This window comes from Solanum stenotomum, chromosome 1, assembly GCF_019186545.1.
Source record: "Solanum stenotomum isolate F172 chromosome 1, ASM1918654v1, whole genome shotgun sequence".
In the NCBI taxonomy this organism is placed as follows: Eukaryota; Viridiplantae; Streptophyta; class Magnoliopsida; order Solanales; family Solanaceae; genus Solanum; species Solanum stenotomum.
The window spans coordinates 58,043,164-58,064,545 of NC_064282.1; the positions used below are offsets into that span (position 1 = coordinate 58,043,164).

General features: G+C 31.2%; 1 pseudogene; it reads right to left on the reverse strand.

Annotated features, from left to right (window-relative positions):
* Positions 1-472: 472 nt before the first annotated feature.
* Positions 473-12,152, reverse strand: LOC125854796 (uncharacterized; annotated as a pseudogene).
* Positions 12,153-21,382: the final 9,230 nt, after the last annotated feature.

Genomic DNA, 21,382 nt, shown 5'->3' on the forward strand with positions numbered 1-21,382 from the left:
AGATCATATCTATAGATACTACATTAGACTCCTTTCTCGACTAGGAAACTACAGTACTATTCTTTTCCAAGTAGGATTATATTTTTATTTTTATTTTATCATTGTTATGATCGGATCATCTTTCATGCACCCCGACGAAATTTACAAGAGACCTACCACCTCCCTAGCAACAAGTATCAGGTAACTCTGTTCACCAAGGCTAGTACAGATGGAATGAACAGCTAGTGTTTTTGTCTCCGCTGAGTTTTGACCTTAAGACGTAGGATCTCAACCACTTCATTGACCACTCGGCCACACCCTAGGGTACCAAATAGGATTTTATAGACTAATCCTTTTCCAAGTAGGTGGCCTGTGTTATAAAGGAGACCACACTCAATTTTATCGTTCAAATGATGAAGATAGTCTACATTACATATAGCACGATAAAAAAAAATATGAACCTAAATATCATCCACTTCTACCCTCAAAGTGCTTATATTATTTCATCAAGATATGAATAGTTGTGTCGTCACCCAAACTCAAGGAGGCTACTAAATATGTGATTCCACACGCCAATGATAAAGGACTCTCTATCAGGACTAAAAGACACTCGTGATATCTCACCTTTCTTATTTAACCTCATATCCACATTTTACAAAAAAAAATGTAAAAAATTCTACAAGCTCAGCCATACCCATAAATATTTCATCACATGCCTAGCAGATTGACCGAAAGCTCCAAAGTTACCCTTCAAAGTAGAGACTAACTTAGACAAGTTTTGAAAATCCCATAATTTGCATGTTTTATTATGGTTCTCATTTGCAGACGTTAGGCCATCAGGATGTCACGATAACGCAAATGAGTAGTTCACATGTCTACATAAAGGAGAAACAACCTTTCTATTCCTGGAGTTAATGAAAAATCCTATCGCGATCAGTGGCGGATCCAGGAATTAAGCTCATGTGGTAATGTAAGTGCGTGGTGAGCGTAGTAACCCCGGCATGCTTTTTGTACAAGGTATCTCATTGGTTGATAAAAGTTAACACTTCTTAAAATTTCTTGTACTTTTTATACTTTTTTTTGTAATGTTTTACTTTATTTTGCATTTTAAATTTTTTAAAATTATTATCCATTCAAACACATATTACCAGGAAAATTTTCAAGATTCTCTAAAAGCGTGTAAGTATAGATTTACTAATATTATAATACATATTCAGAAGATAAATAAATGGCATCGTCAATTTTTTAGTTCATGTAGTTTAATTTACTAGGTTAGTCATCACTTGTTGAAAAAAAAATGACGAATAAATCAAATAAGTTTAGTTTCCATCTCTCTAAAATAGAATTGAAAAAATAGAAAAGAAATTCCATGAATTATATTAAATATATATTATTAAAAGGATATTGACGATTTTTAGTTTCTTCATTCAATTACATCTAATTTATCTTTATATTTATAATTCATCATTTTTAAAGTGTTGTACATAAAATTATGTTGAAATAAAATGACTAATAGCTATAAGAAGAATAAAAAAAATCTATCTAATAAATTTAAACAAAAACAAATAACATAAAAGAAATAATGAAAAAGAGAAGTTGATCCAAACCCAAAAGTTGTGCCCAATTCCATGCATTATAAAGGGTAAAAAAAATAAAAGAAGAGGAATTGATGCGCATGGGATTCGAACTCACGATGTAAAGCCACTGTTGAACCCCTTATCCATTGAGCTAAAGCTTCTCACTTATTTTCAAGGGGTTCATTTTAATATATGTACACATAAAATCAGAATTTGGCCTTGTATATATAACGTAATTTTTCAACCAAGGGGGTTCACCCGAACCCCCTAGACACTAAATTTCCATCTCAAGATCATTTAGTTGGAGTGTAACATGTCCCATCAACAAGGAGATGAAGCCGATTACGTAGAAAATCACTATGAAATGAAAGAACTAGATGAATTAATTGATTAGTTCCAACGCGTAGACTTGGGTGCCTTTGATTCGGGTGTAGATGAGTTGCAAGGCATAGACTTGGATGACTTTGATTTGGATATAGATGAGTTTCTATGCATAGACTTAGGTGACTTTGATTCAGATGTACATGAGTATGACTACATGAATAAAAGAATGCAAGATATTTCGGTTGTTGAGGTGAGGAATGACAAAGGTATTCAAGGGATCCCTAAGGAAAGGATTACCATAACTAGGGAGACAACTAGGCAAAGAAGACTACAACGCTATCAAAACTTTGAAAATATTCCTTAATCTGGTGAGATATCAGAAAAGGAGTGCAAAACCATAAAGAAAGGCGATTTATACTATGATTTTAGATCGAATGCAAGATCTATTACATCAATGTTTTCTTACCCTAGCTGAGCAATTTTGTTTGGGCACCTTCTAAGTATGATGTATACCTGATGTCTCATTTTTCTATCATTGATTGGTCATCATTGACATGTGCAAAAACTGAAATTCTCAATTTATCATGGGGTGTAGCGCCACTAGAGAATCATCTTGAAAGCTTTTTAGAGGAATTGAAGGAGACATGAGTAAGAACTCTTGCTGTGAAAGATAAGATTTTTGTTACTAGTGGATTGCATGGAGAACTTATTGTCAAGTATTTAGATAAGACTTGAGTTTTCTTTTATTCATGCCAACCTATGTCGATGATGCCATTACCACTTCTATTGAGATTAACAACACTGTCAGTGGTGCACTTCATTTAATTGCTTCAAATTATTGATGGCAATCTTTAACTCCAGGATGGCATCACTGGCTAGGGGAATTGGAAATATTTAGACTATTGAAATTTCTCCAAATCAAAATCTCTAACTCTAGAATTATTATTTGAAGCTATAAAATGAAGTGCACCACTGATAGTATTAGTAATCTTAATAGCAGTGACAATGGCATCATCGTCATATGTCAACCGAGATCAAAAGCAGACTCTAGGATTATCTATGTACTTGACGATTAGTTCTCTTTGCAATCCACTAGAAACTTACTTTTCACAATTAGAGTGCTTACTAGGGTCCGTAAATCCCTCTAAAAGGCTTTCAAGATGTTTCTCGAGTGACGCTACATGACCTGATAAATTGAAAATTTTAGTTTATGCACTGGTCAATGATGACCAATGAATGATAGAAAAATGTGACATTAGGTACACATCATGCTTAGAAGATTCTCATACCAAAATTCCTCAGTTGGGGAAGAGATAATGTTGATGTAATGGATCTTGCATTCCATCTAAAATTATAGTATAAAATGTCTTTCTTTGTGGTTTTTCACTCCTTTTCTGATGTCTCACTAGGTTGAAGAATATTTTCATAGTTTTGATAGTGTTGTAGTCTTATTTTTCTACTCGTCTCCCTGGTTATGGTAACCCTTTCCTATGGGATCCCTTGAATATCTTTTACCTTCCTTACCTCGACAACTAAAATATCTTATGTAAAGATATGACACCTGGGCCTAACTCAACCCTAAAACCTAAGTCACGAAGGTTAGATATGTTTGTTATCGTCTTCATTAATGACATTTTAATCTATTTGAGGGATAAGGAAGATCATGATAACCATCTCAGAATAGTTCTTTCGACTTTGAGAGATAGAGAGTTGTATTCTAAGTTCTCTACTTCTCTAAATGTGAGTTTTGGCTTGAATCTGTGGCATTCTTGGGCCACATGGTTTCCGGTGATGAAATTACAGTTGATACTCAAAAGATAGAGGCAGTACAGAATTGGCCTAGACCCACATCTCCAACTGATATTAGGAGTTTCTTGGGGTTGGTTGGATATTATATAAGGTTTGTCGAGGGCTTTTCATCTTTTTCATCTCCTTTGAACAAGTTGACCCAGAAAATAGTGAAGTTTCAATTGTCTAAAGCTTGTGAGAAAAGCTTTCAGGAATTGAAAAAGAGGTTGACTACTGCCAGTGTTAACTTTACCAGAGGGTACTCAAGGTTTTGTGGTGTATTGTGATGCATCTAGAGTTGGTTTGGGTTATGTGTTAATGCAGAATGGCAAAGTTATAGCTTATGTCTCTAGACAGTTGAAAGTTCATCAGAAGAATTACCCAACCCATGACTTAGAGTTGGTTGGTGTAGTATTTTCTTTGAAAATATAGCGCCATTATCTTTATGGTGTTCATGTGGATGTGTTCACCGATCACAAGAGTTTTCAGTATGTGTTTAGTTAGAAAGAGCTTAATCTCAGACAGAAGAGGTGGTTAGAATTACTCAAAGATTATGACATGAGTATTCTTTATCACCCAAGTAAGGCTAATGTGGTTGTTAATTCCTTGAGCAAGTTGTCTATGGGTAGTACCGCCCATTTTGAGAAACGTAAGAAAGAGTTAGCAAAAGAGGTGCATAGACTTGCAAGGCTAGGAGTTCAAATTATGGATTCCATAGAAGGAGAAGTAGTGGTGATGAATGGATTTGAATCATCATTAGTGTCATAAGTAAAAGGTAAGCAAGACCAAGATCCTTTATTGCTTGAATTAAAGGCAAGTGTTCATAAGCAAAAAGTGATAGCTTTTGAACAATGGGGAGATAGTGTTTTGAGGTATCAAGGTGGATTGTGTGATTGATTTCGAGGGTGATTGGGATGATCACCTACCTCTCATTGAGTTGCTTACAATAATAGTTACCATTCCAGCATCCAGATGGCTCCTTACGAAGATCTCTATGGGAGAAGATTCAGATCTCTTATTGGATGGTTTGAAGTTGGTGAAGCTGGGTTAATAGGACCAAACTTATCTCGTCAAGCTATGGAGAAAGTAGAAGTTATTCAAGAGAGATTGAGAATAGAGCAAAGTTGCCAGAAATTCTACACTTATGGTAGGAGGAGGGAGTTAGAGTTTGAAGTAGATGATTGAGTTTACTTGAAATTTTCACCTATGAAGGGTTTTATGAGATTTGGTAAGAAGGGGAAGCTTAGTCCCCGGTATATTGGTCTTACAGAATATCCAAGAGGATTGACAATGTAGCTTATGAGTTAGAGCTACCACAAGAATTAGCAGTAGTCCATCCGGTGTCCCACATCTCTATGTTGGAAAATTGTATGGGTGATCCTTCATTGATCATACCAACTGAAGATATTAGGATCAAGGATAACTTGTCTTATGAGGAGATTCCTATTCAGATTCTAGATCGCCAAGTTCGCAAGTTGAGAACAAAAGAGGTAGCATTAGTCAAAGTCCTTTGGAGGAACCAATTTGTTAAGGAAGTTACTTGGGGAGCTAAGGAAGATATGAAGAAGAGATATACACATCTCTTCGAATCTGAAGAAGTTCCAAATTAAGGTATTAATCCTTTTTTTTCGCTTTTATTTATAAGATTAGCATGTTGTAATTGCAATTTCTTGTTTGGTGTTTGAGCTGAATGTTAATGTTACACCCTTAGCCTACTAAGAGTAATCTCATTCGAGGACGAATGTTCCCAAGGGGGAGACATTATAACATCTCGCAAATTGAAAGAACTAGAAAGAGCTAGAATTAGAAAGATTTTTTTGGAAATAATTAAGATCTGGAAAATTGGTTAAGTTAAGTTTGAGTTTTTGGTCAACTCCAAACGACCATAACTCCTAGCTCAGGATGAGTTAGGTGTGTTTCCAGATATCGTAGAAAATATCTTGGAATGATCTTTTCAACGCCGTTGATTTTGCGCGATTCCGAGTTCATATGGTGAGTTATGCCCATTGAAAGTTGAGCTGTTCAAATAAGGAAAGTCCAATCCGGATTTTAGAAGGGCATTATGGTCTTTTTCTTACCCAATTAAGTTAATTCGTTTTTAGCTATTAAATTGGGGTCTAAACTGAATTGGTACAGTTTAGACAATTGGAAATTTACGCTAGGGTTGTTGGAGAAAGAACACAAGGGGAGAAAAGAGGAGAAAGAGCAAAGTTCGTCGTTCTTGAAGGTTTAGCTTGTGGATTTCGACAAGGGTTGATCCTTGAAGAGGTATGTGAGTCTTTCATAGTGTTGGGTTCATTCACCCTCGCGCCAATCACGTTTATTTCAGCGAAGTTCATTCTAGAAAGGTTAAAGTTGATGAATCTTGAATGGTGTTATTGAATTTGTTTTTCGTTCTTGAATTAGGCTGAATTGAGAAGTTTCTGAGATCTTTACATCGAGTTTTAGAGTTGTTTTGAGTTAGGTTCATGGGTACATATGTTGGGTATCTAAATCTAAAGAAACATTGAAAAGAATAGTCGAGTTTAGGTGAATTGGGACTGGAAAACGAAAGAAGGAAAAAGTCGGGCAAATCTGGAGCCCTTGTCCGCGTCGTGAACCTGCCCCAAAATTTCACAAAAATTCTCTTCGCGGAGCGGAGTGGTCACGGACCATTCTGCCTCAAAAATTAATTTCGTGACCAAAATTTAAATACACCTCCGCGTCGCGGACTAGTTTCCAGACAGTGATTTCTTGATCATTTTTCATGTTTAGCTATCTAAAATCATTCCTAAACATCATGAGATCTTTCCTATCACAAATCACATCCTTGAATCCATAATTCAATTCAAGGAAAGTCAAGAGTCAAGTCAAGAAAAGTTAAGAGTCAAGTCAAGAGAATTTAAAAGTCAAGTTAAGAGAAGTTCATAAAGTTTTCCAAAAAGTCTTTTACAAATGTTTTAACTTTATTTTAAGACTTAAGTTTTGAGTTGAGTAAAGAGTAAGGTTTGAAGTTCATTTCTTCAAAAGAGTATATCGGGACTATGTATTCCCAAAGAGTAAATGTTTTCACATGTTTTAACATTTAAAGAAGAAAGGAAACCATGATTTCCAAAAGAGCTTTTGAGCTAGTTTTCAGTAAAGAGTAAGAGTAAAGTTCATTCTTCAAAGATATTGCGGGAACTAAGTATTCCCAAGAGTTAAAATGTTTTCACATTTGAGCAAGAAAAGGAAACTGAGATTTCCAAGAGAGCTTTTAAGCTAAGTTTTTGAGTAATTATCTCAAACCAAAGAAAGAGTTTTGTTTTTACAAACATATGAGTTAAGTATATTTTGGGAGTAGTATTGAGCATCGATATGGGGACGAGTTTGAGTTCAGATAAGTCACGTCTCCATAAACCATGTAGCCATCATGGGTAGTAAAGAGTCATACTTTTTAGATGACTCCTTGAGATGCTTTAAGCATAGACCAGTGGATCCACTTAGTTAAGGCATTTTATATGACGGCAAAGTATAGGGCAGTTATGGCAGTGTGGGAAAGATGATGTATCACCACTTAGGCTCATAGTGGTGGTTCTCGGTTAGAGAAACTCCCACAGAAACTATATTACTTTCGTATATGAGTAAAGTTGAGTTTGTTATTGCATTTTCTTTAACGAACTAAGTTGTTTTCTATTGTTTTAAAGGTTTTCTATATATTGCATGTGTTTTACTACTTTATATTAAGTTAAGTTGTCTTTGAGTCAAGTAAAGCCAAAGTAAGTGTTCCTTTCAGATTCTTTTCAAGCCTATGTTATATTTAGCGTTCCATCTCGCATACTCGTACATTCAATATACTGATGCCAGTTGGCCTGCATCGCCTTATGATGCAGACACAGGTAACCAGGATCAACATGAAACACATCATTGATTCTAGTTGAGCTCCAGAGTTTGTTGGTGAGCCTTCTTGTTTTCGGAAGATCCCTTTTTATTGCTTTTCAGTATTTAGTTCATTAGGTTGTCGTGGGTCTTGTCCCGACATCCATCTCAGTTATTAGAGGCTTCATAGATAGTCATTCAGTTAGTTCATTTGTCTTTATCTTGTTATTGACTTATGTTCAATTTTGAGTTGCCACTTTGGCTAAGTTAAATTTTTATTTCTAAAACATTATGAGTTTAGTTTGAGACAGTTGAGTTATATTGCATTTGAGCTCTTTTCTTAAGGCTTAAAGTCTTCCGCTGAGTTAGTAAGTCAGGCCAAGGGTTCGCTTGGGGCCAGCAATGGTTCTCGAGTGCCCGTCCCACCCAGGGTGTAGGCTCGGGGTGTGACAACATGTCCACACAAAGGAAAAAAAATCTTTCTATTCCTAGAGTCAATCTTTCTATTATATATAAAATTGAAGTTTTCGAACTCCAACATATATGCATGGTTCATGTTTACTATAAATTATTTAAAGAGTATATTGTTTTTTTCCCTTGATATGAAGTATAATTTTTCTCATGTTTTCAACATATTCATCAATAGGGAATTTCCACCAAAATAAAGTATGACTAAAGAAGGCTGAATTTTATCATTCTGCAAGTGAATAAACCAAATTATAATTTCACATAAAAAAAGTTGAAGAAAAAAAAATATCAACTAAGTAGTAAATAAGGTCTAAACAATTGGATTTAGTTCATTTGAAAAGCCACAAAGTAATGGCTAGCAATAAAGTATAAACTATATTTATGCATCATATCAACAACTATGTATTATTATTATTATTATTATTATTAGACTTTTAACAAACAAGAAAATAAAACGAGAATATTTTTTTAAAAAAACCTGCAAGGCTCATTGGCGGTTGAGCCTTACAAGGCTCATTGGAATTTGAGCCTTCTAAGGCTCATTGAAATTTGAGCCTCGTTTTAGAAAACCTAATTTAAACGGTGTTAAAAATTGTTACCCTTTTAGTTTCATAATTCATTGAGTTGCCCTTTTGAAATTTTCGAAAAAAATTGTTGCCCTTTTGATTTCGAACTCTAGTATTAACTGGTGTACTATGGCAACATAGAAATAGTACTAATACAATGGAAATTGCAGAAGATAAAGAAATTGGGGATAGATAATAGAAAGGATATGAGAAATTAGAATCCACTCAAAACATATTCGCTGCTCTACAATGCCACACTACTGTTGCTTTTATATCTGACTCGTCTAAAAGACTTTGCCTTTTTACTTATTTACCCCTCTTTTCCAAACGTAATTCCCAAGTTTAGCAAGAGGAATCACTTTTCTAGCACTCCTACGTGGCATATCCATGTGCTCTTCCCTTATTTCATCCTCCGTGTCATCCTTGTCCTCTGCCAACGTGTTTGGGTTCACAACAATCTCTATTTTACTTTTTAAATATAGAGTTCTCTATTTTTGCAACTCTATTTTATACATTATAAAAAAGAATCTTCTTTTTTCTCCTCAATATTATTTTATTATTTCTATTTCATTCTTATTTTCCTATTTCATAATATAAAACCGTTATTTCTTTTTTTCAAATAATCGTTTTATATAATTTTTATGTAATATAAAATTTTATTTTTTCAAATTCTTTATTTCATATAAAATTTTATTTTATTCTACATTTCTAAATAATAGAAATTGCAAGTAAATATTATATAATATACAAATTAATGGATAATTCAAATAAAAGTGAAATCATTAATGAAATACAATTATATAAACATTATATAAATACTCAACATTCCAGATTATTACGGTGCGTCTATAAATGCATTACATAGTTCAAAATGAGTATTTCCTCCTTAATTTTTTTTATGTCTAGCCAAAATTTGTTCAAATCGGGGATTTTCATGCAACAAGAACAAATATGAATAATTGAGAAAAGAAATCAACAAGCACAACTGCCATCACAACCACAACAATTTTCTGGATCATACACTAATTTTTTCGGATATTGTTAAATCTGGAATGACCCACCGGATTACCAAACTATTGTTGTGATAAAACTATTGTGTTATGTATTGTTTTACTATCTTGTATTTATATTATTATGTTATGTATTTTTAAATCAAAATTATCATCTTATTATTTTAATTTTGTGGCTTTTTCATAGTGAAAATTAATAATAATATCAAATTATATTAAAGTGACAAAAATTTTTTAAAAAAATTGAATTATTATTAATTCGGGATGAAAGTAGTATATATTAAATAATATATTTTTAAAATTTTAAATTACATTTAAAAAGAATTACTAATATTAGAGATTTAGTTAATGGCCTTATATGAAAAATAATATTAATTATAAAATATTGAAATAATAAAAAGGTAAAATAGAGAGTGTGAATTGTAGTTCTCTATTAATGGAGAATGATGAGTAATTTAAGGAATGGTTGGAGAGTTCATTTTCTATTTTAGTCTCCAAATAAAGAGAATGGAGAGTAAAATAGAGGTGGGTTGGAGATGGTCTTAGATACTTATTTAAATACGGAAAAGGACTAAAAATATCCTTCAACTATTCGAAATAGATTAAATATACCCTTAAACCATCTTTTGGCTCAAAGGTACCCTTCCCGTCTTACTATTGGACCCGTCTTACCCTTCTGTTTAAGGAAGAGTTATGTAGCATCTCATGTGTGTATTAATATGCCACATAGACATCTACATGTGCACGTCCACCCCCACCCACCTCCACATAGATGATTTAATAGCCCTAATTTCACTCTTTTCCCACATTTCACCCTTTTCTTAAAAAAGACCCAAAGAAGCTTCATTTCACCAGCTATTTTCGTCGCTAGGGTTTCAAAGTAGCTAACATCTTTCTTCGCTGCTAGGATTTCAAAGTAGCTAGCATTTGTGGATATCTAAGGCTATAGGTTAGAAAATCATTTTATTTTATTTTATTATGTTTATGATTTCAAAACAACATAGTTAGGGTTTGCAATTTGTATACTCTTCTGGTATGTTAGATTAGAGAATGAATTACTTGTTTATTTGATTTCAAATAGTAGTATTCATGTTATTTTGGGTTTGATTGGTTTGTGCATTGGGATGAGTTATTATTTTTGTAATATTTTGAGAATTTTGTCTTGTATATGGTGGTCCTTTTCTGTTAGGTTAGATTTATTGGGTTCGAAAGTGATTAGGACGTCATGCGGAAACTTACAATTGTAAATCAAGACAGTGATAAATTAAATGACAAAAACATATACTAAAAACAAACTATTATTAGATGAAAACTAATATAAAGAAAAATATTAAAACTATTGAGAGAATAAATCTCCCCATAAACAAAACTCTTAAATATTTATATTATATAGATATTATTGTTTTTTTCTATAAGAATAGGGATCTTCAATTTATAGATCTCCAAATTTTTTCCTCTAATGAAAGAATAAACCAAATATGGAAGAAAATAATGTTTTCCTTTTAGGAAAAGTTAAAGCACTAATGGTAATACCTTTGTTTTTCTTTTTAGGAAAAAATAAACTTCAAATAAGGTAAGAAAATTGAAGTGACCAAAATGGTCCTTAATGTATAGGGTTTGAATAATTTTGATCCTTCATATATATCAGCTTATCAAAATAGTCCTTCATATATATAGAAAGATTATCATTTTAGTCCTTAGCCCTAAAACTAACTCCCCCAAATCTTCTCTCTTCACCGAATTCTTCTTCACTGCACAAAGAAGAAGAAGCCAATTCTTTTTTTCCATTATCAAAATTCTCTTTGACTAACAAATTAAAATCTCTTTAAATTTCTAAAAAACATTTTAAAATTTTTATTTTCTACCTCTGTCCCGTTCAATTTTTACCTTTATATGAACAGTGGAATTAAAAAAAATCATGAAAAAATTATTAATTTCCAAAAGGGGGAAACAATAAAGCTATATCATTTCCATATAGAGTTTCAACAAGAGTATATAATTAAAGCTTGAAAAGAGTTAATTTATGACAGTCTTCTAAGAGGAATTAATGAAGTGTTTTAGTAAATTTATTTAGTTTGTATTTGTGCCAGTGGTCTCATTTTTATTTTTTATTTTTTGTATGTATGAAAATGTAAGGTACTGGAATTGTTTTATATATAGAGGTAGATAGAGATAAGAAATGTGTGTAACTTTTCTTGTAAGAATATGGTAGGTGGTAGATTGAAGATGGAGAATGATCTCTAATGGTGAAAGAGAGACGATTGAAGAAGAAGAGGTATGCTAGGTGTTAATACTGAGGGACCCACTGTTAAATATAACAACATTTTTTTACTTTTATGGTTAGTTTTAAGGTTAAGGACTAAAATGATCATATTTTTATACACATTAAGGACTATTTTGTTAAGGTCATATATATGAAGGACCAAAATAATTCAACCCCCATACATCAAGGACCATTTTGATCATTTTCTCTAAGAAAATCAATGCAAAACCCTAACAAATCTCCCCTTTTGGCTGAATTTTCTTGACAAAATTTGACTCACATTCTTCATATCCATGATAATCTTGTTCTTCACAAAGTCTTCATCACTGCTGTTAGTCATGGTTAAAATAAAATTTAAAATATATGGATTAAAAATGATTTTAAAATATTTTTTTTTATTTTTAAAATTGCAGCAACAAGAATGTTGAAAATATGGATTAAGACTTTTTCTCCACATGTAGTTGGACAAAATATTCATTATCATCAAATTTGTTGCAAATTGATTTGAAATTGCTTGAATGCATCTTCAACCTCGATGAACCATTGAAAAATGAGACTATTGAACCATGTGCTCTGATACCCCTTGTTGGGTTCAAAAGTGATTAGGGCATAATGCGAAAACTTACAATTGCAACTCAAGACAATGATAAATTAAATGACAAAAACTTATTCTAAAAATATAATAATATTATATGAAAATCAATATAAAGAAAAATATTAAAACTGTAGAAAGAATAGATCTCCCCATAAACAAAACTCTTAAGTGTCTATATTGTGGATGTAATTGTTGTTTTTCTTTGAGAATAGGGATCTTCAATTTATAGATCTCCAATTTTTTCTTCAAAGGAAAGAATAAACCAAATATGAAAGAAGATAATATTTTTTTTCCTTTCAGGAAAGATTAAAACATTTATGCTAATACTTTATTTTTCTTTTTAGAAAAAAATAAATTTCAAATAAGGTAAGAAAATCAGGGCAAAATCCTAACAAGATTTAGAGAACAATTATTTATTTATTTGAGTTAAAATAGTAGTATTCATGTGATTTTGTATCTTATTCAATCGTGTATAGCAGTAAGTTAGATTTTTGTAATCTTTTGTGAATTTTGTCTCGTATATGGTGGCCCTTTTTTGTTAGGTTAGATTTAGGAAATAATTTGAGTTAAAATAGTAGTATTCATGTGGTTTCGTATCTTATTCATTCGTGCAGTAAGGACTTGATCCTAATGTTTTTTTTCATAAAGGACTCGTTTGTATGTGAATATACATTGTTTAATCTGAATTTGATGTGTGTGATTCCAATGTCTTTTTTCATTATTTATTATGGCACGTTTGTTCAGAATTTTTCCCTCTATTTTTATGTTGTAAACATATGCCCCTATATATATTTTTTTTCTTTCTATTAGTATAGATTCATAAAGTGTATCTTTCCATTTATGCTTATTAGTAAGGACTTGGTCTCAATGCCCTTCTTTATAAATGATTTATTCGTATGTGAATATGTATTATATTATTTAAATTTGCAATGCCCTTTTTCATTGTTTATTGCATGTTTGTTCATATTTTTTTCTCTCTATTGTTTATGATGTAATAAACATGTGGCCCCAATGTGTTTTTTCTTTCTTTTAGTATAGATTTCTAAAGTGTATCTTATTCATTTATGTGTAACATTATGAATTTGGTCTGAATGCCCTTTTTCATAAATGACTTGTTTGTATGTAAATATGTATTATGTTATTTGAATTGAACTCTGTGGTCTCAATGCCTTTTTTCATTATTTATCATTGCCTGTTTGTTCAGATTTCCCCCCATTATTGTTTATGTTGTAATAAACATGTAGCCCATGTATGTTTTTTTCTTTCTTTTAGTACAGATTTCTAAAGAGTATCTTATTCATTTCTGTTTATTCAGATTTTTTCAATGCCTTTTTTCATAAAGGACTGTTTTGTATGCGAATATATATTATTTAGTTTGAATTTGATATGTGTGATCCCAATGTCCTTTTTCATTATTTATTATGGCTAGTTTGTTCAGAATTTTTCCCTCTATTGTTTAGGTTGTAATAAACATATGGCTCCTATATATTTTTTTCTTTCTTTTAGTATAGACTTCGTCTCAATGCCTTTTTTCATAAATGACTCGTTTGTATGTGAATATATATTGTTTAGCCTGAATTTGATGTGTGTGATCCCAATGTCCTTTTTCATTATTTATTATGGCCTATTTGTTGAGAATTGTTTCCTCTATTTTTATGTTGTAATAAACATATGGCTCCTATATATTTTTTCTTTCTTTTAGTATAAATTTCTTAAGTGTATCTTTCAATTTATGCTTATAAGTAAGGACTTGGTCTCAATGCCCTTGTTTATAAATGACTTATTCGTATGTGAATGAGTATTATATTATTTAAATTTGCAATGTCCTTTATCATTATTTGTTGCATGTTTGTTCATATTCTTTTCTCTCTGTTGTTTATGATGTAATAAACATGTAGCCGCGTATATTTTTCTTTCTTTTAGTATAGATTTCTAAAGTATATCTTATTCATTTATGTAATGTCCTTTTTCATAAATGACTTGTTTGTATGTAAATATGTATTATGTTATCTGAATTGATGTGTGTGGTCCCAATGCCCTTTTTCATTGTTTCTCATGGCCTATTTGTTCAGATTTTCCCCCTCCATTGTTTATGTTGTAATAAACATGAGGCCCATGTATGTTTTTTCTTTCTTTTAGTACAGATTTGTAAAGAGTATCTTATTCATTTTCATTTGTTCATATTTTTCCAATGGCTTTTTTCATAAATGACTCGTTTGTATGTGAATATATATTGTTAAGTCTTAATTTGTTATGTGTGATCCCAATATCCTTTTTCATTATTTATTATTGCATGTTTGTTCAGAATTTTTCCCTCTATTGTTAATGTTGTAATAAACATATGACTCCTATATATTTTTTCTTTATTTTAGTATAGACTTGGCCCAATGCCTTTTTTTCGTTTGTAAAGGAATATATGTTGTTTAGCCTGAATTTGATGTGTGTGAACCCAATGTCCTTTTTCATTATTTATTATGATTTGTTTGCTCAGAATTTTTCCCTCTATTTTTATGTTGTATAAACATATGGCTCTTACATTTTTTTTCTTTGTTTTAGTATAGATTCCTAAAGTGTATCTTTCCATTTATGCTTATTAGTAAGGACTTGTTCTCAATGCCCTTGTTCATAAATGACTTATTCTTATGTGAATATATATATTATATTATTTAAATTTGCAATGCCTTTTTTCATTGCTTATTGCATGTTTGTTCATATTTTTTTCTCTCTATTGTTTATAATGTAATAAACATGTGGTCCCATTCTAAAGTGTATCTTATTCATTTATGTGCAGCAGTAAGAACTTGGTCTGACTGTCCTTTTTCATAAATGACTTGTTTCTATGTAAATATGTATTATGTTATCTGAATTGATATGTGTGGTCTCAATGCCTTTTTTCATTGTTTATCATGGCTTCTTTGTTCAAACTTTCCCCCTCTATTGTTTATGTTGTAATAAACATGTGGCCCGTGTATGTTTTTTCTTTCTTTTAGTACAAATTTCTAAAGAGTATATTATTCATTTTTATTTGTTCAGATTTTTTCAATGCGTTTTTTCATAAAGGACTCGTTTGTATGTGAATATATATTGTTTAATCTGAATTTGATGTGTGTGATCCCAATGTCCTTTTTCATTATTTATTATGGCATGTTTGTTCATAATTTCTCCCTCTATTGTTTATATTGTAATAAACATATAGCTCACATATATTTTTTTCTTTCTTTTAGTATAGACTTGGGCCCAATGGCTTTTTTCATAAAAGACTCGTTTGTATGTGAATATATATTGTTTAGCCTGAATTTGATGTGTGTGATCCTAATGTCATTTTTCATTATTTATTATGGCCTGTTTGTTCAGAATTTTCCCTCTATTTTTATGTTGTAATAAACATATGGCTCATATTCTTTCTTTTAGTATAGATTCCTAAAGTATATGTTTCCATTTAAGGTTTGTCTCAATGACCTTGTTCATAAATGACTTATTCGTATGAGAATATGTAATATATTATTTAAATTTGCAATGCCTTTTTTCATTATTTATTGCATGTTTGTTCATATTTTTCTCTCTCTATTGTTTATGATGTAATAAACATGTGGCCCCTGTATGTTTTTTCTTTCTTGTAGTATAAATTTCTAAAGTGTATCTTATTCAATTTTGTACAGCAGTAAGACTTGATCCTAATGTCCTTTTTTCATAAATGACTTGTTTGTATGTAAATATGTATAATGTTATCTGAATTGATGTGTGTGGTCTCAATGCCCTTTTTCATTGTTTATCATTGCCTATTTGTTCAGATTTTCCCCCTCTATTGTTTACGTTGTAATAAACATGTGGCCCATGTTTGTTTTTTCTTTTTTTTTAGTACGGATTTCTAAAGAGTATCTTATTCATTTCTGTTTATTCAGATATTTTCAATGCCTTTTTTCATAAAGAACTCGTTTGTATGTGAATATATATTGTTTAGTCTGAATTTGATGTGTGATCCCAATGTCCTTTTTCATTATTTATTATCGCCAGTTTGTTCAAAAAATTTCCCTCTATTGTTTATATTGTAATAAACATATGGCTCCTATATATTTTTTCTTTCTTTTAGTATAGACTTGGTCCCAATGTCTTTTTTCATAAAGGACTCGTTTGTATGTGAATATATATGGTTTAGCCTGAATTTGATGTGTGTGATCCCAATGTCCTTTTTCATTATTTATTATGACCTGTTTGTTCAAAAAATTTCCCTCTATTTTTATGTTGTGATAAACATATGGCTCCTATATATTTTTTTCTTTCTTTTAGTATAGATTTCTAAAGTGTATCTTTCCATTTATGCTTATTAGTAAGGACTTGGTCTCAATGCCCTTGTTTATAAATGACTTATTCATATGTGAATATATATTATATTATTAAAATTTGCAATGCCCTTTTTCATTGTTTATTGCATGTTTGTTCATATATTTTTTTCTCTATTGTTTATGATGTAATAAACATGTGACACCTGTATGTTTTTTCTTTCTTTTAGTATAGATTTCTAAAGTGTATCTTATTCATTTCTATACAGTAGTAAGAACTTGTTGCGAATGCCCTTTTTCATAAATGACTTGTTTGTATGTAAATATGTATAATGTTATTTGAATTGATGTGTGTAGTCCGAATTCCTTTTTCATTGTTTATCATTGCCTGTTTGTTCAGATTTTTCCCCTCTTTTGTTTATGTTGTAATAAACATGTGGCCCATGTATGTTTTTTCTTTCTTTTAGTACAGATTTCTATCGAGTATCTTATTCATTTCTGTTTGTTCATATTTTTCTCATTGTAATAAACACGTTTTTTAGTATAAATTCTAAAATGTAACTTATTTATTTTTGTATAGCAGTAAGGACTTGGTTCCGATGTCTTTTTTCATAAAGTGTATCTTATTCATTCATGTATGTTCTTACTTCTTTTTTTTAGTATAGGTTCCTAAAGTGTATTTTATTCATTTCTGCCCATTATTCAATATTACTCAGGCCCATTATATCTATTTTTTTCTTAGTTTATATGAAAAATCTTTTTGTTGATCTTATGTTGCATTATAGGGGTAAATGAACTGCAAAACCACAATTAGTATATGATACTAGGAGAGACACTGATAGACTATGATAAGATAGTGAAAGAGTACACAAATAACTTAAAATTTGTGCTTGTAAAAGGGCCTTCTGAAATTTTTTACTTGATTGAAAGATTTAAAGGAATTAGGACACTCCAATACTTATTAAATTAATAATTTAAGGTAGTTCATTTCTTTGCTGCGGATAATTTTGAAGAAATTGTTTTTGCATCAAATAATATTCACCATAGTGAAGCATATTTGGTAGAATGTATTTGAGACTGATGCTGAATCAAAAGTTGTTCTAGTGATAATGACAAGTCTAGTGATGATGAATATAATTTTGATGAATTAAAGCTCATTAAGATGCAAAATAAACTAGAAAAGTGAATAATGAGCCCAGTCACTACAAAGAACTTCATCACTCCATGACTTTCAAGGACTTGAATAAGGCAAAAAAAATTTGTGAATTTGTATTTCTTTACAAATTCCAAGCCTATAGTAGAGAGAAAAAGTAACAGTACAAGACTGAGGTATAAATATATGATTGATTGTCCATTTGTCTTTTTTATTCACGATATAGTAAGGGTCCAGGTTTAAAGGTTAAAACACTGAAAACAAATCACAATTGTGAGGATGCATTTTAAAAATTTAGAGCTTTTACAACTATTTTAGCATAGTATTTCAAGAATAAAGTGCAGAATAATCCTGAGTACAAGCTTGAAGATATGAGAAGACTTGAAGGATAATGTTAGTTTCTCAAAGTTGAAAAGTTCAAAAAGAATGGCTCTTCAAAAATTACAGAAAAGTTTCTTAGATGATTACAACAGAATTGAGGCTTATGCAAATGAGCTTAGGCTAAGCAATTTTGATAGTGATATTGTGATTAATTCATCAAAGGATGGATTGGAACAAGGTAAAATAAAGTTTCTTAGAATGTACTTTGCGTCAATACACTGAAGTTAGGATGGAAAGAAGGATTAAGACCCTATATTGTACTAGATGAAATCTTCTTGAAAGGTCAATGCAAGGGACAACTTTTGGTGGCTATGACACAAGATTGTTAGAATTGCTTCTACCCATGGCAGGAGTTGTAGTTGATAAAAAGACAACTAGAACATGGATATAATTTCTACAACTTTTAAACAATTCATTGAATCTAAAAGATGGTGAAATTGTCACCTCTATGTCTGATATGCGAAAGCTAAATAATTTCTTGTGTGTATTTGAATAATTTTGTCTTCTTTTTAGAACAATTTGTAACTATATATTTACTTATTTGTCACGTACAATGACTATTAGAAGCAGTCAAAAATGCCCTTCCTTTGTCTCAGCACAAATACTTTAAGTTGTTTTGATTATTTTATTCTCTTGAATTTATCAACTAACTATTCACTTTTATTGATTATAGATATTGTATTAGGCACATTGAGGCCAACTGGACGAAGAGATTTAGATCAAGAGTGATGGGGAAACTGCTTTGGTAGACTGCTTGGAGTACTTATGAGGAAAATTCTAAGTACTACTTGAGTGCATTTGGTGCATTATCAAAAAATGTTGTCAAGAATTTGCTTAGGTATCCACCAGATTTGGATACTATATGCAAAAATCAAATAGTGGATAATAATTTCATAAAGTCCTTCAACTCTTGAATCTTTAAAGCAAGAGGCAAGCCAATCTTAAAAATGCTTGAAGTTATAAGAATCAAGATAATGAAGAGGTTAGAGAGAAAGAATAGAATGCAAGTAAATGGACTACTATTATAGTCTTAAGTGTATGAAATTTGTCATTGCATACATGAAGATAGCCCAATTATAGAATGTTGATTTCAATGGTGATCTTGAATATGAAGTGTCTGAGGGTGAAGATAGACATCTTAGTGGAGAAAAAATGTACATGTAGGTCATGACAGTTGATTGGCATTCCCCGTCCACATGCCATCAAAGTTATATTGTACAAGAAGATAGAACGAAAGAATGAAATTAATTGATGGTATAGTAAGGAGGCTTACTTGATGACATATAGGGCCAAGTTGATGAATGTAAGAGTAAAAATTCTAGAATGTTTTGCCAGAACATGCAATGGACCCACCTAATTTTGTGAAAACTGTTGAAAGACCAAAGATCAAAAGAACGCAGTAATTAAAAGAGCAGGAGAGTGGACTCACTCAAGAAAAGAAACTAAAATGACATGTAGTAAGTGTGTGGTGCATCAACTCACAATACACGGACATGCAAGGTAATAACTTTTATCATTACATATCTCCATGTTTTTAGTACTATGTAGTTGACTTTACTCCAAAGTTCTTAGCACATTTGTTTTCAGTTTTTAAAGAAGAAGAACGAAAAACATTGAAGAAAAATTAGAGGCAGAAATGAGGAAGAAGATGAAGAAAAAGTTGAAGAAGAAAAAGTTCGAAGTTTATCATATTAATAGTACAGACCCTATAGCCCCTAGACCAACATAAGAGGAAGAATATCATTTTATGCACATACCTAAACTGTCACAATAACAATATGAATCATTTGGTCCTGTTAGAAAGTCTAAAAGTGATCCAAATATAAGACCTCAAGTCATATATGAAAATGTCACAAAACTTAAGGTGAGGATGAATCAACTAGGTCAAATATAAATAAAGTGATATCTTTTAGAGGTGGTCGTTCTGAAATTAGTGAGCCTATAGATTTATCTTACTTGCCCACTAAGCTCACTTGGAAAGAACAAGAAGTTATCACTAGCAACCGGGTGGGGGGGGGGGGGGGGNGGGGGGGGGGGGGGGGAGAGAAGATGGGCAAGTTGAAGACAAAAAAGGTTAATGGGAGATCGATATAAACTATTCTGGATAGTGTACTAAGTTGACTGTTTTTATTTATTTTTTCTTCAAGTTGGAGAAACAAAACAATGAATGATTTTATTTAGTTTGGGTAGAAGTTAGTAGATGCAAAACAATTAATGGTTATGTTTATTTTGAGTTAAATTTGGTAGATGTAAAACAATGAATGCTTATGTTTGTTTTTGCCTTGAAGTTGATAATAAGTTGTGAAGTTTGGTGAATCATTCATTTTTTATTTTTGTCCAAATTTTGTGAAGTTTATTTCTAGTGTTTACTTAATGTTACCAATGCATTTCTTTATCAGTTCTCTACTTAGTTTATGTCCAGATTTTGTGAAGGTTATTTACAGTTTCTCTACTTAGTTTGGTGAAGCATTATGTTTGATTTTTGTCTAGATCTTGCGAAGTTTATTTTCATTTTTTTACTTAATGTTGGTAATGCATTCCGTTCTCTATTGACCAACTTTGATACCGATTTTGTAATGCATATATCCTCCTTCTATAACATAAGTAAGTAGTGTTTCAAAGCATTTTTTTTTATCCAGAATTGAATCTGTTCGAACTACAATTTTCCAATTCAACTTCATTACAATCAAATGAAATACTCAATTCAACATAAGTACTATAATTTCATTACAAAATACAAACAACATAGGTAATACACCATGAACAAACATTCAATTCATACATTGAGTCCTAAACATCCACTTCATAAAGAACATACATTCACTTTATGATCCTTACAACAAAAACAATGAATATGAAATGAAAATAATAGTTTTCAACTTTTTTATTTTCTTCTCTAAAATCATAACTTTTCTAGCATCTTGGCTGAAATAAATTTCATTTCTTCAATTATCATTTTCAGGTTGTCCCTTTCAGCCTCTTCCATTCCATCGACAATCTTTTTCAATTTATTTTTTTCAACCTTCATGATATTCAATTTATCTTTTAGGTCCATTATGACAGTTACGACGTTTGGTGAGAGTTGTTGTTTGTCTTGCCACTCTCAATATCCATATGAAGTGACCTACATATAGTGTACAAATTCAATCATCAAGTTTACG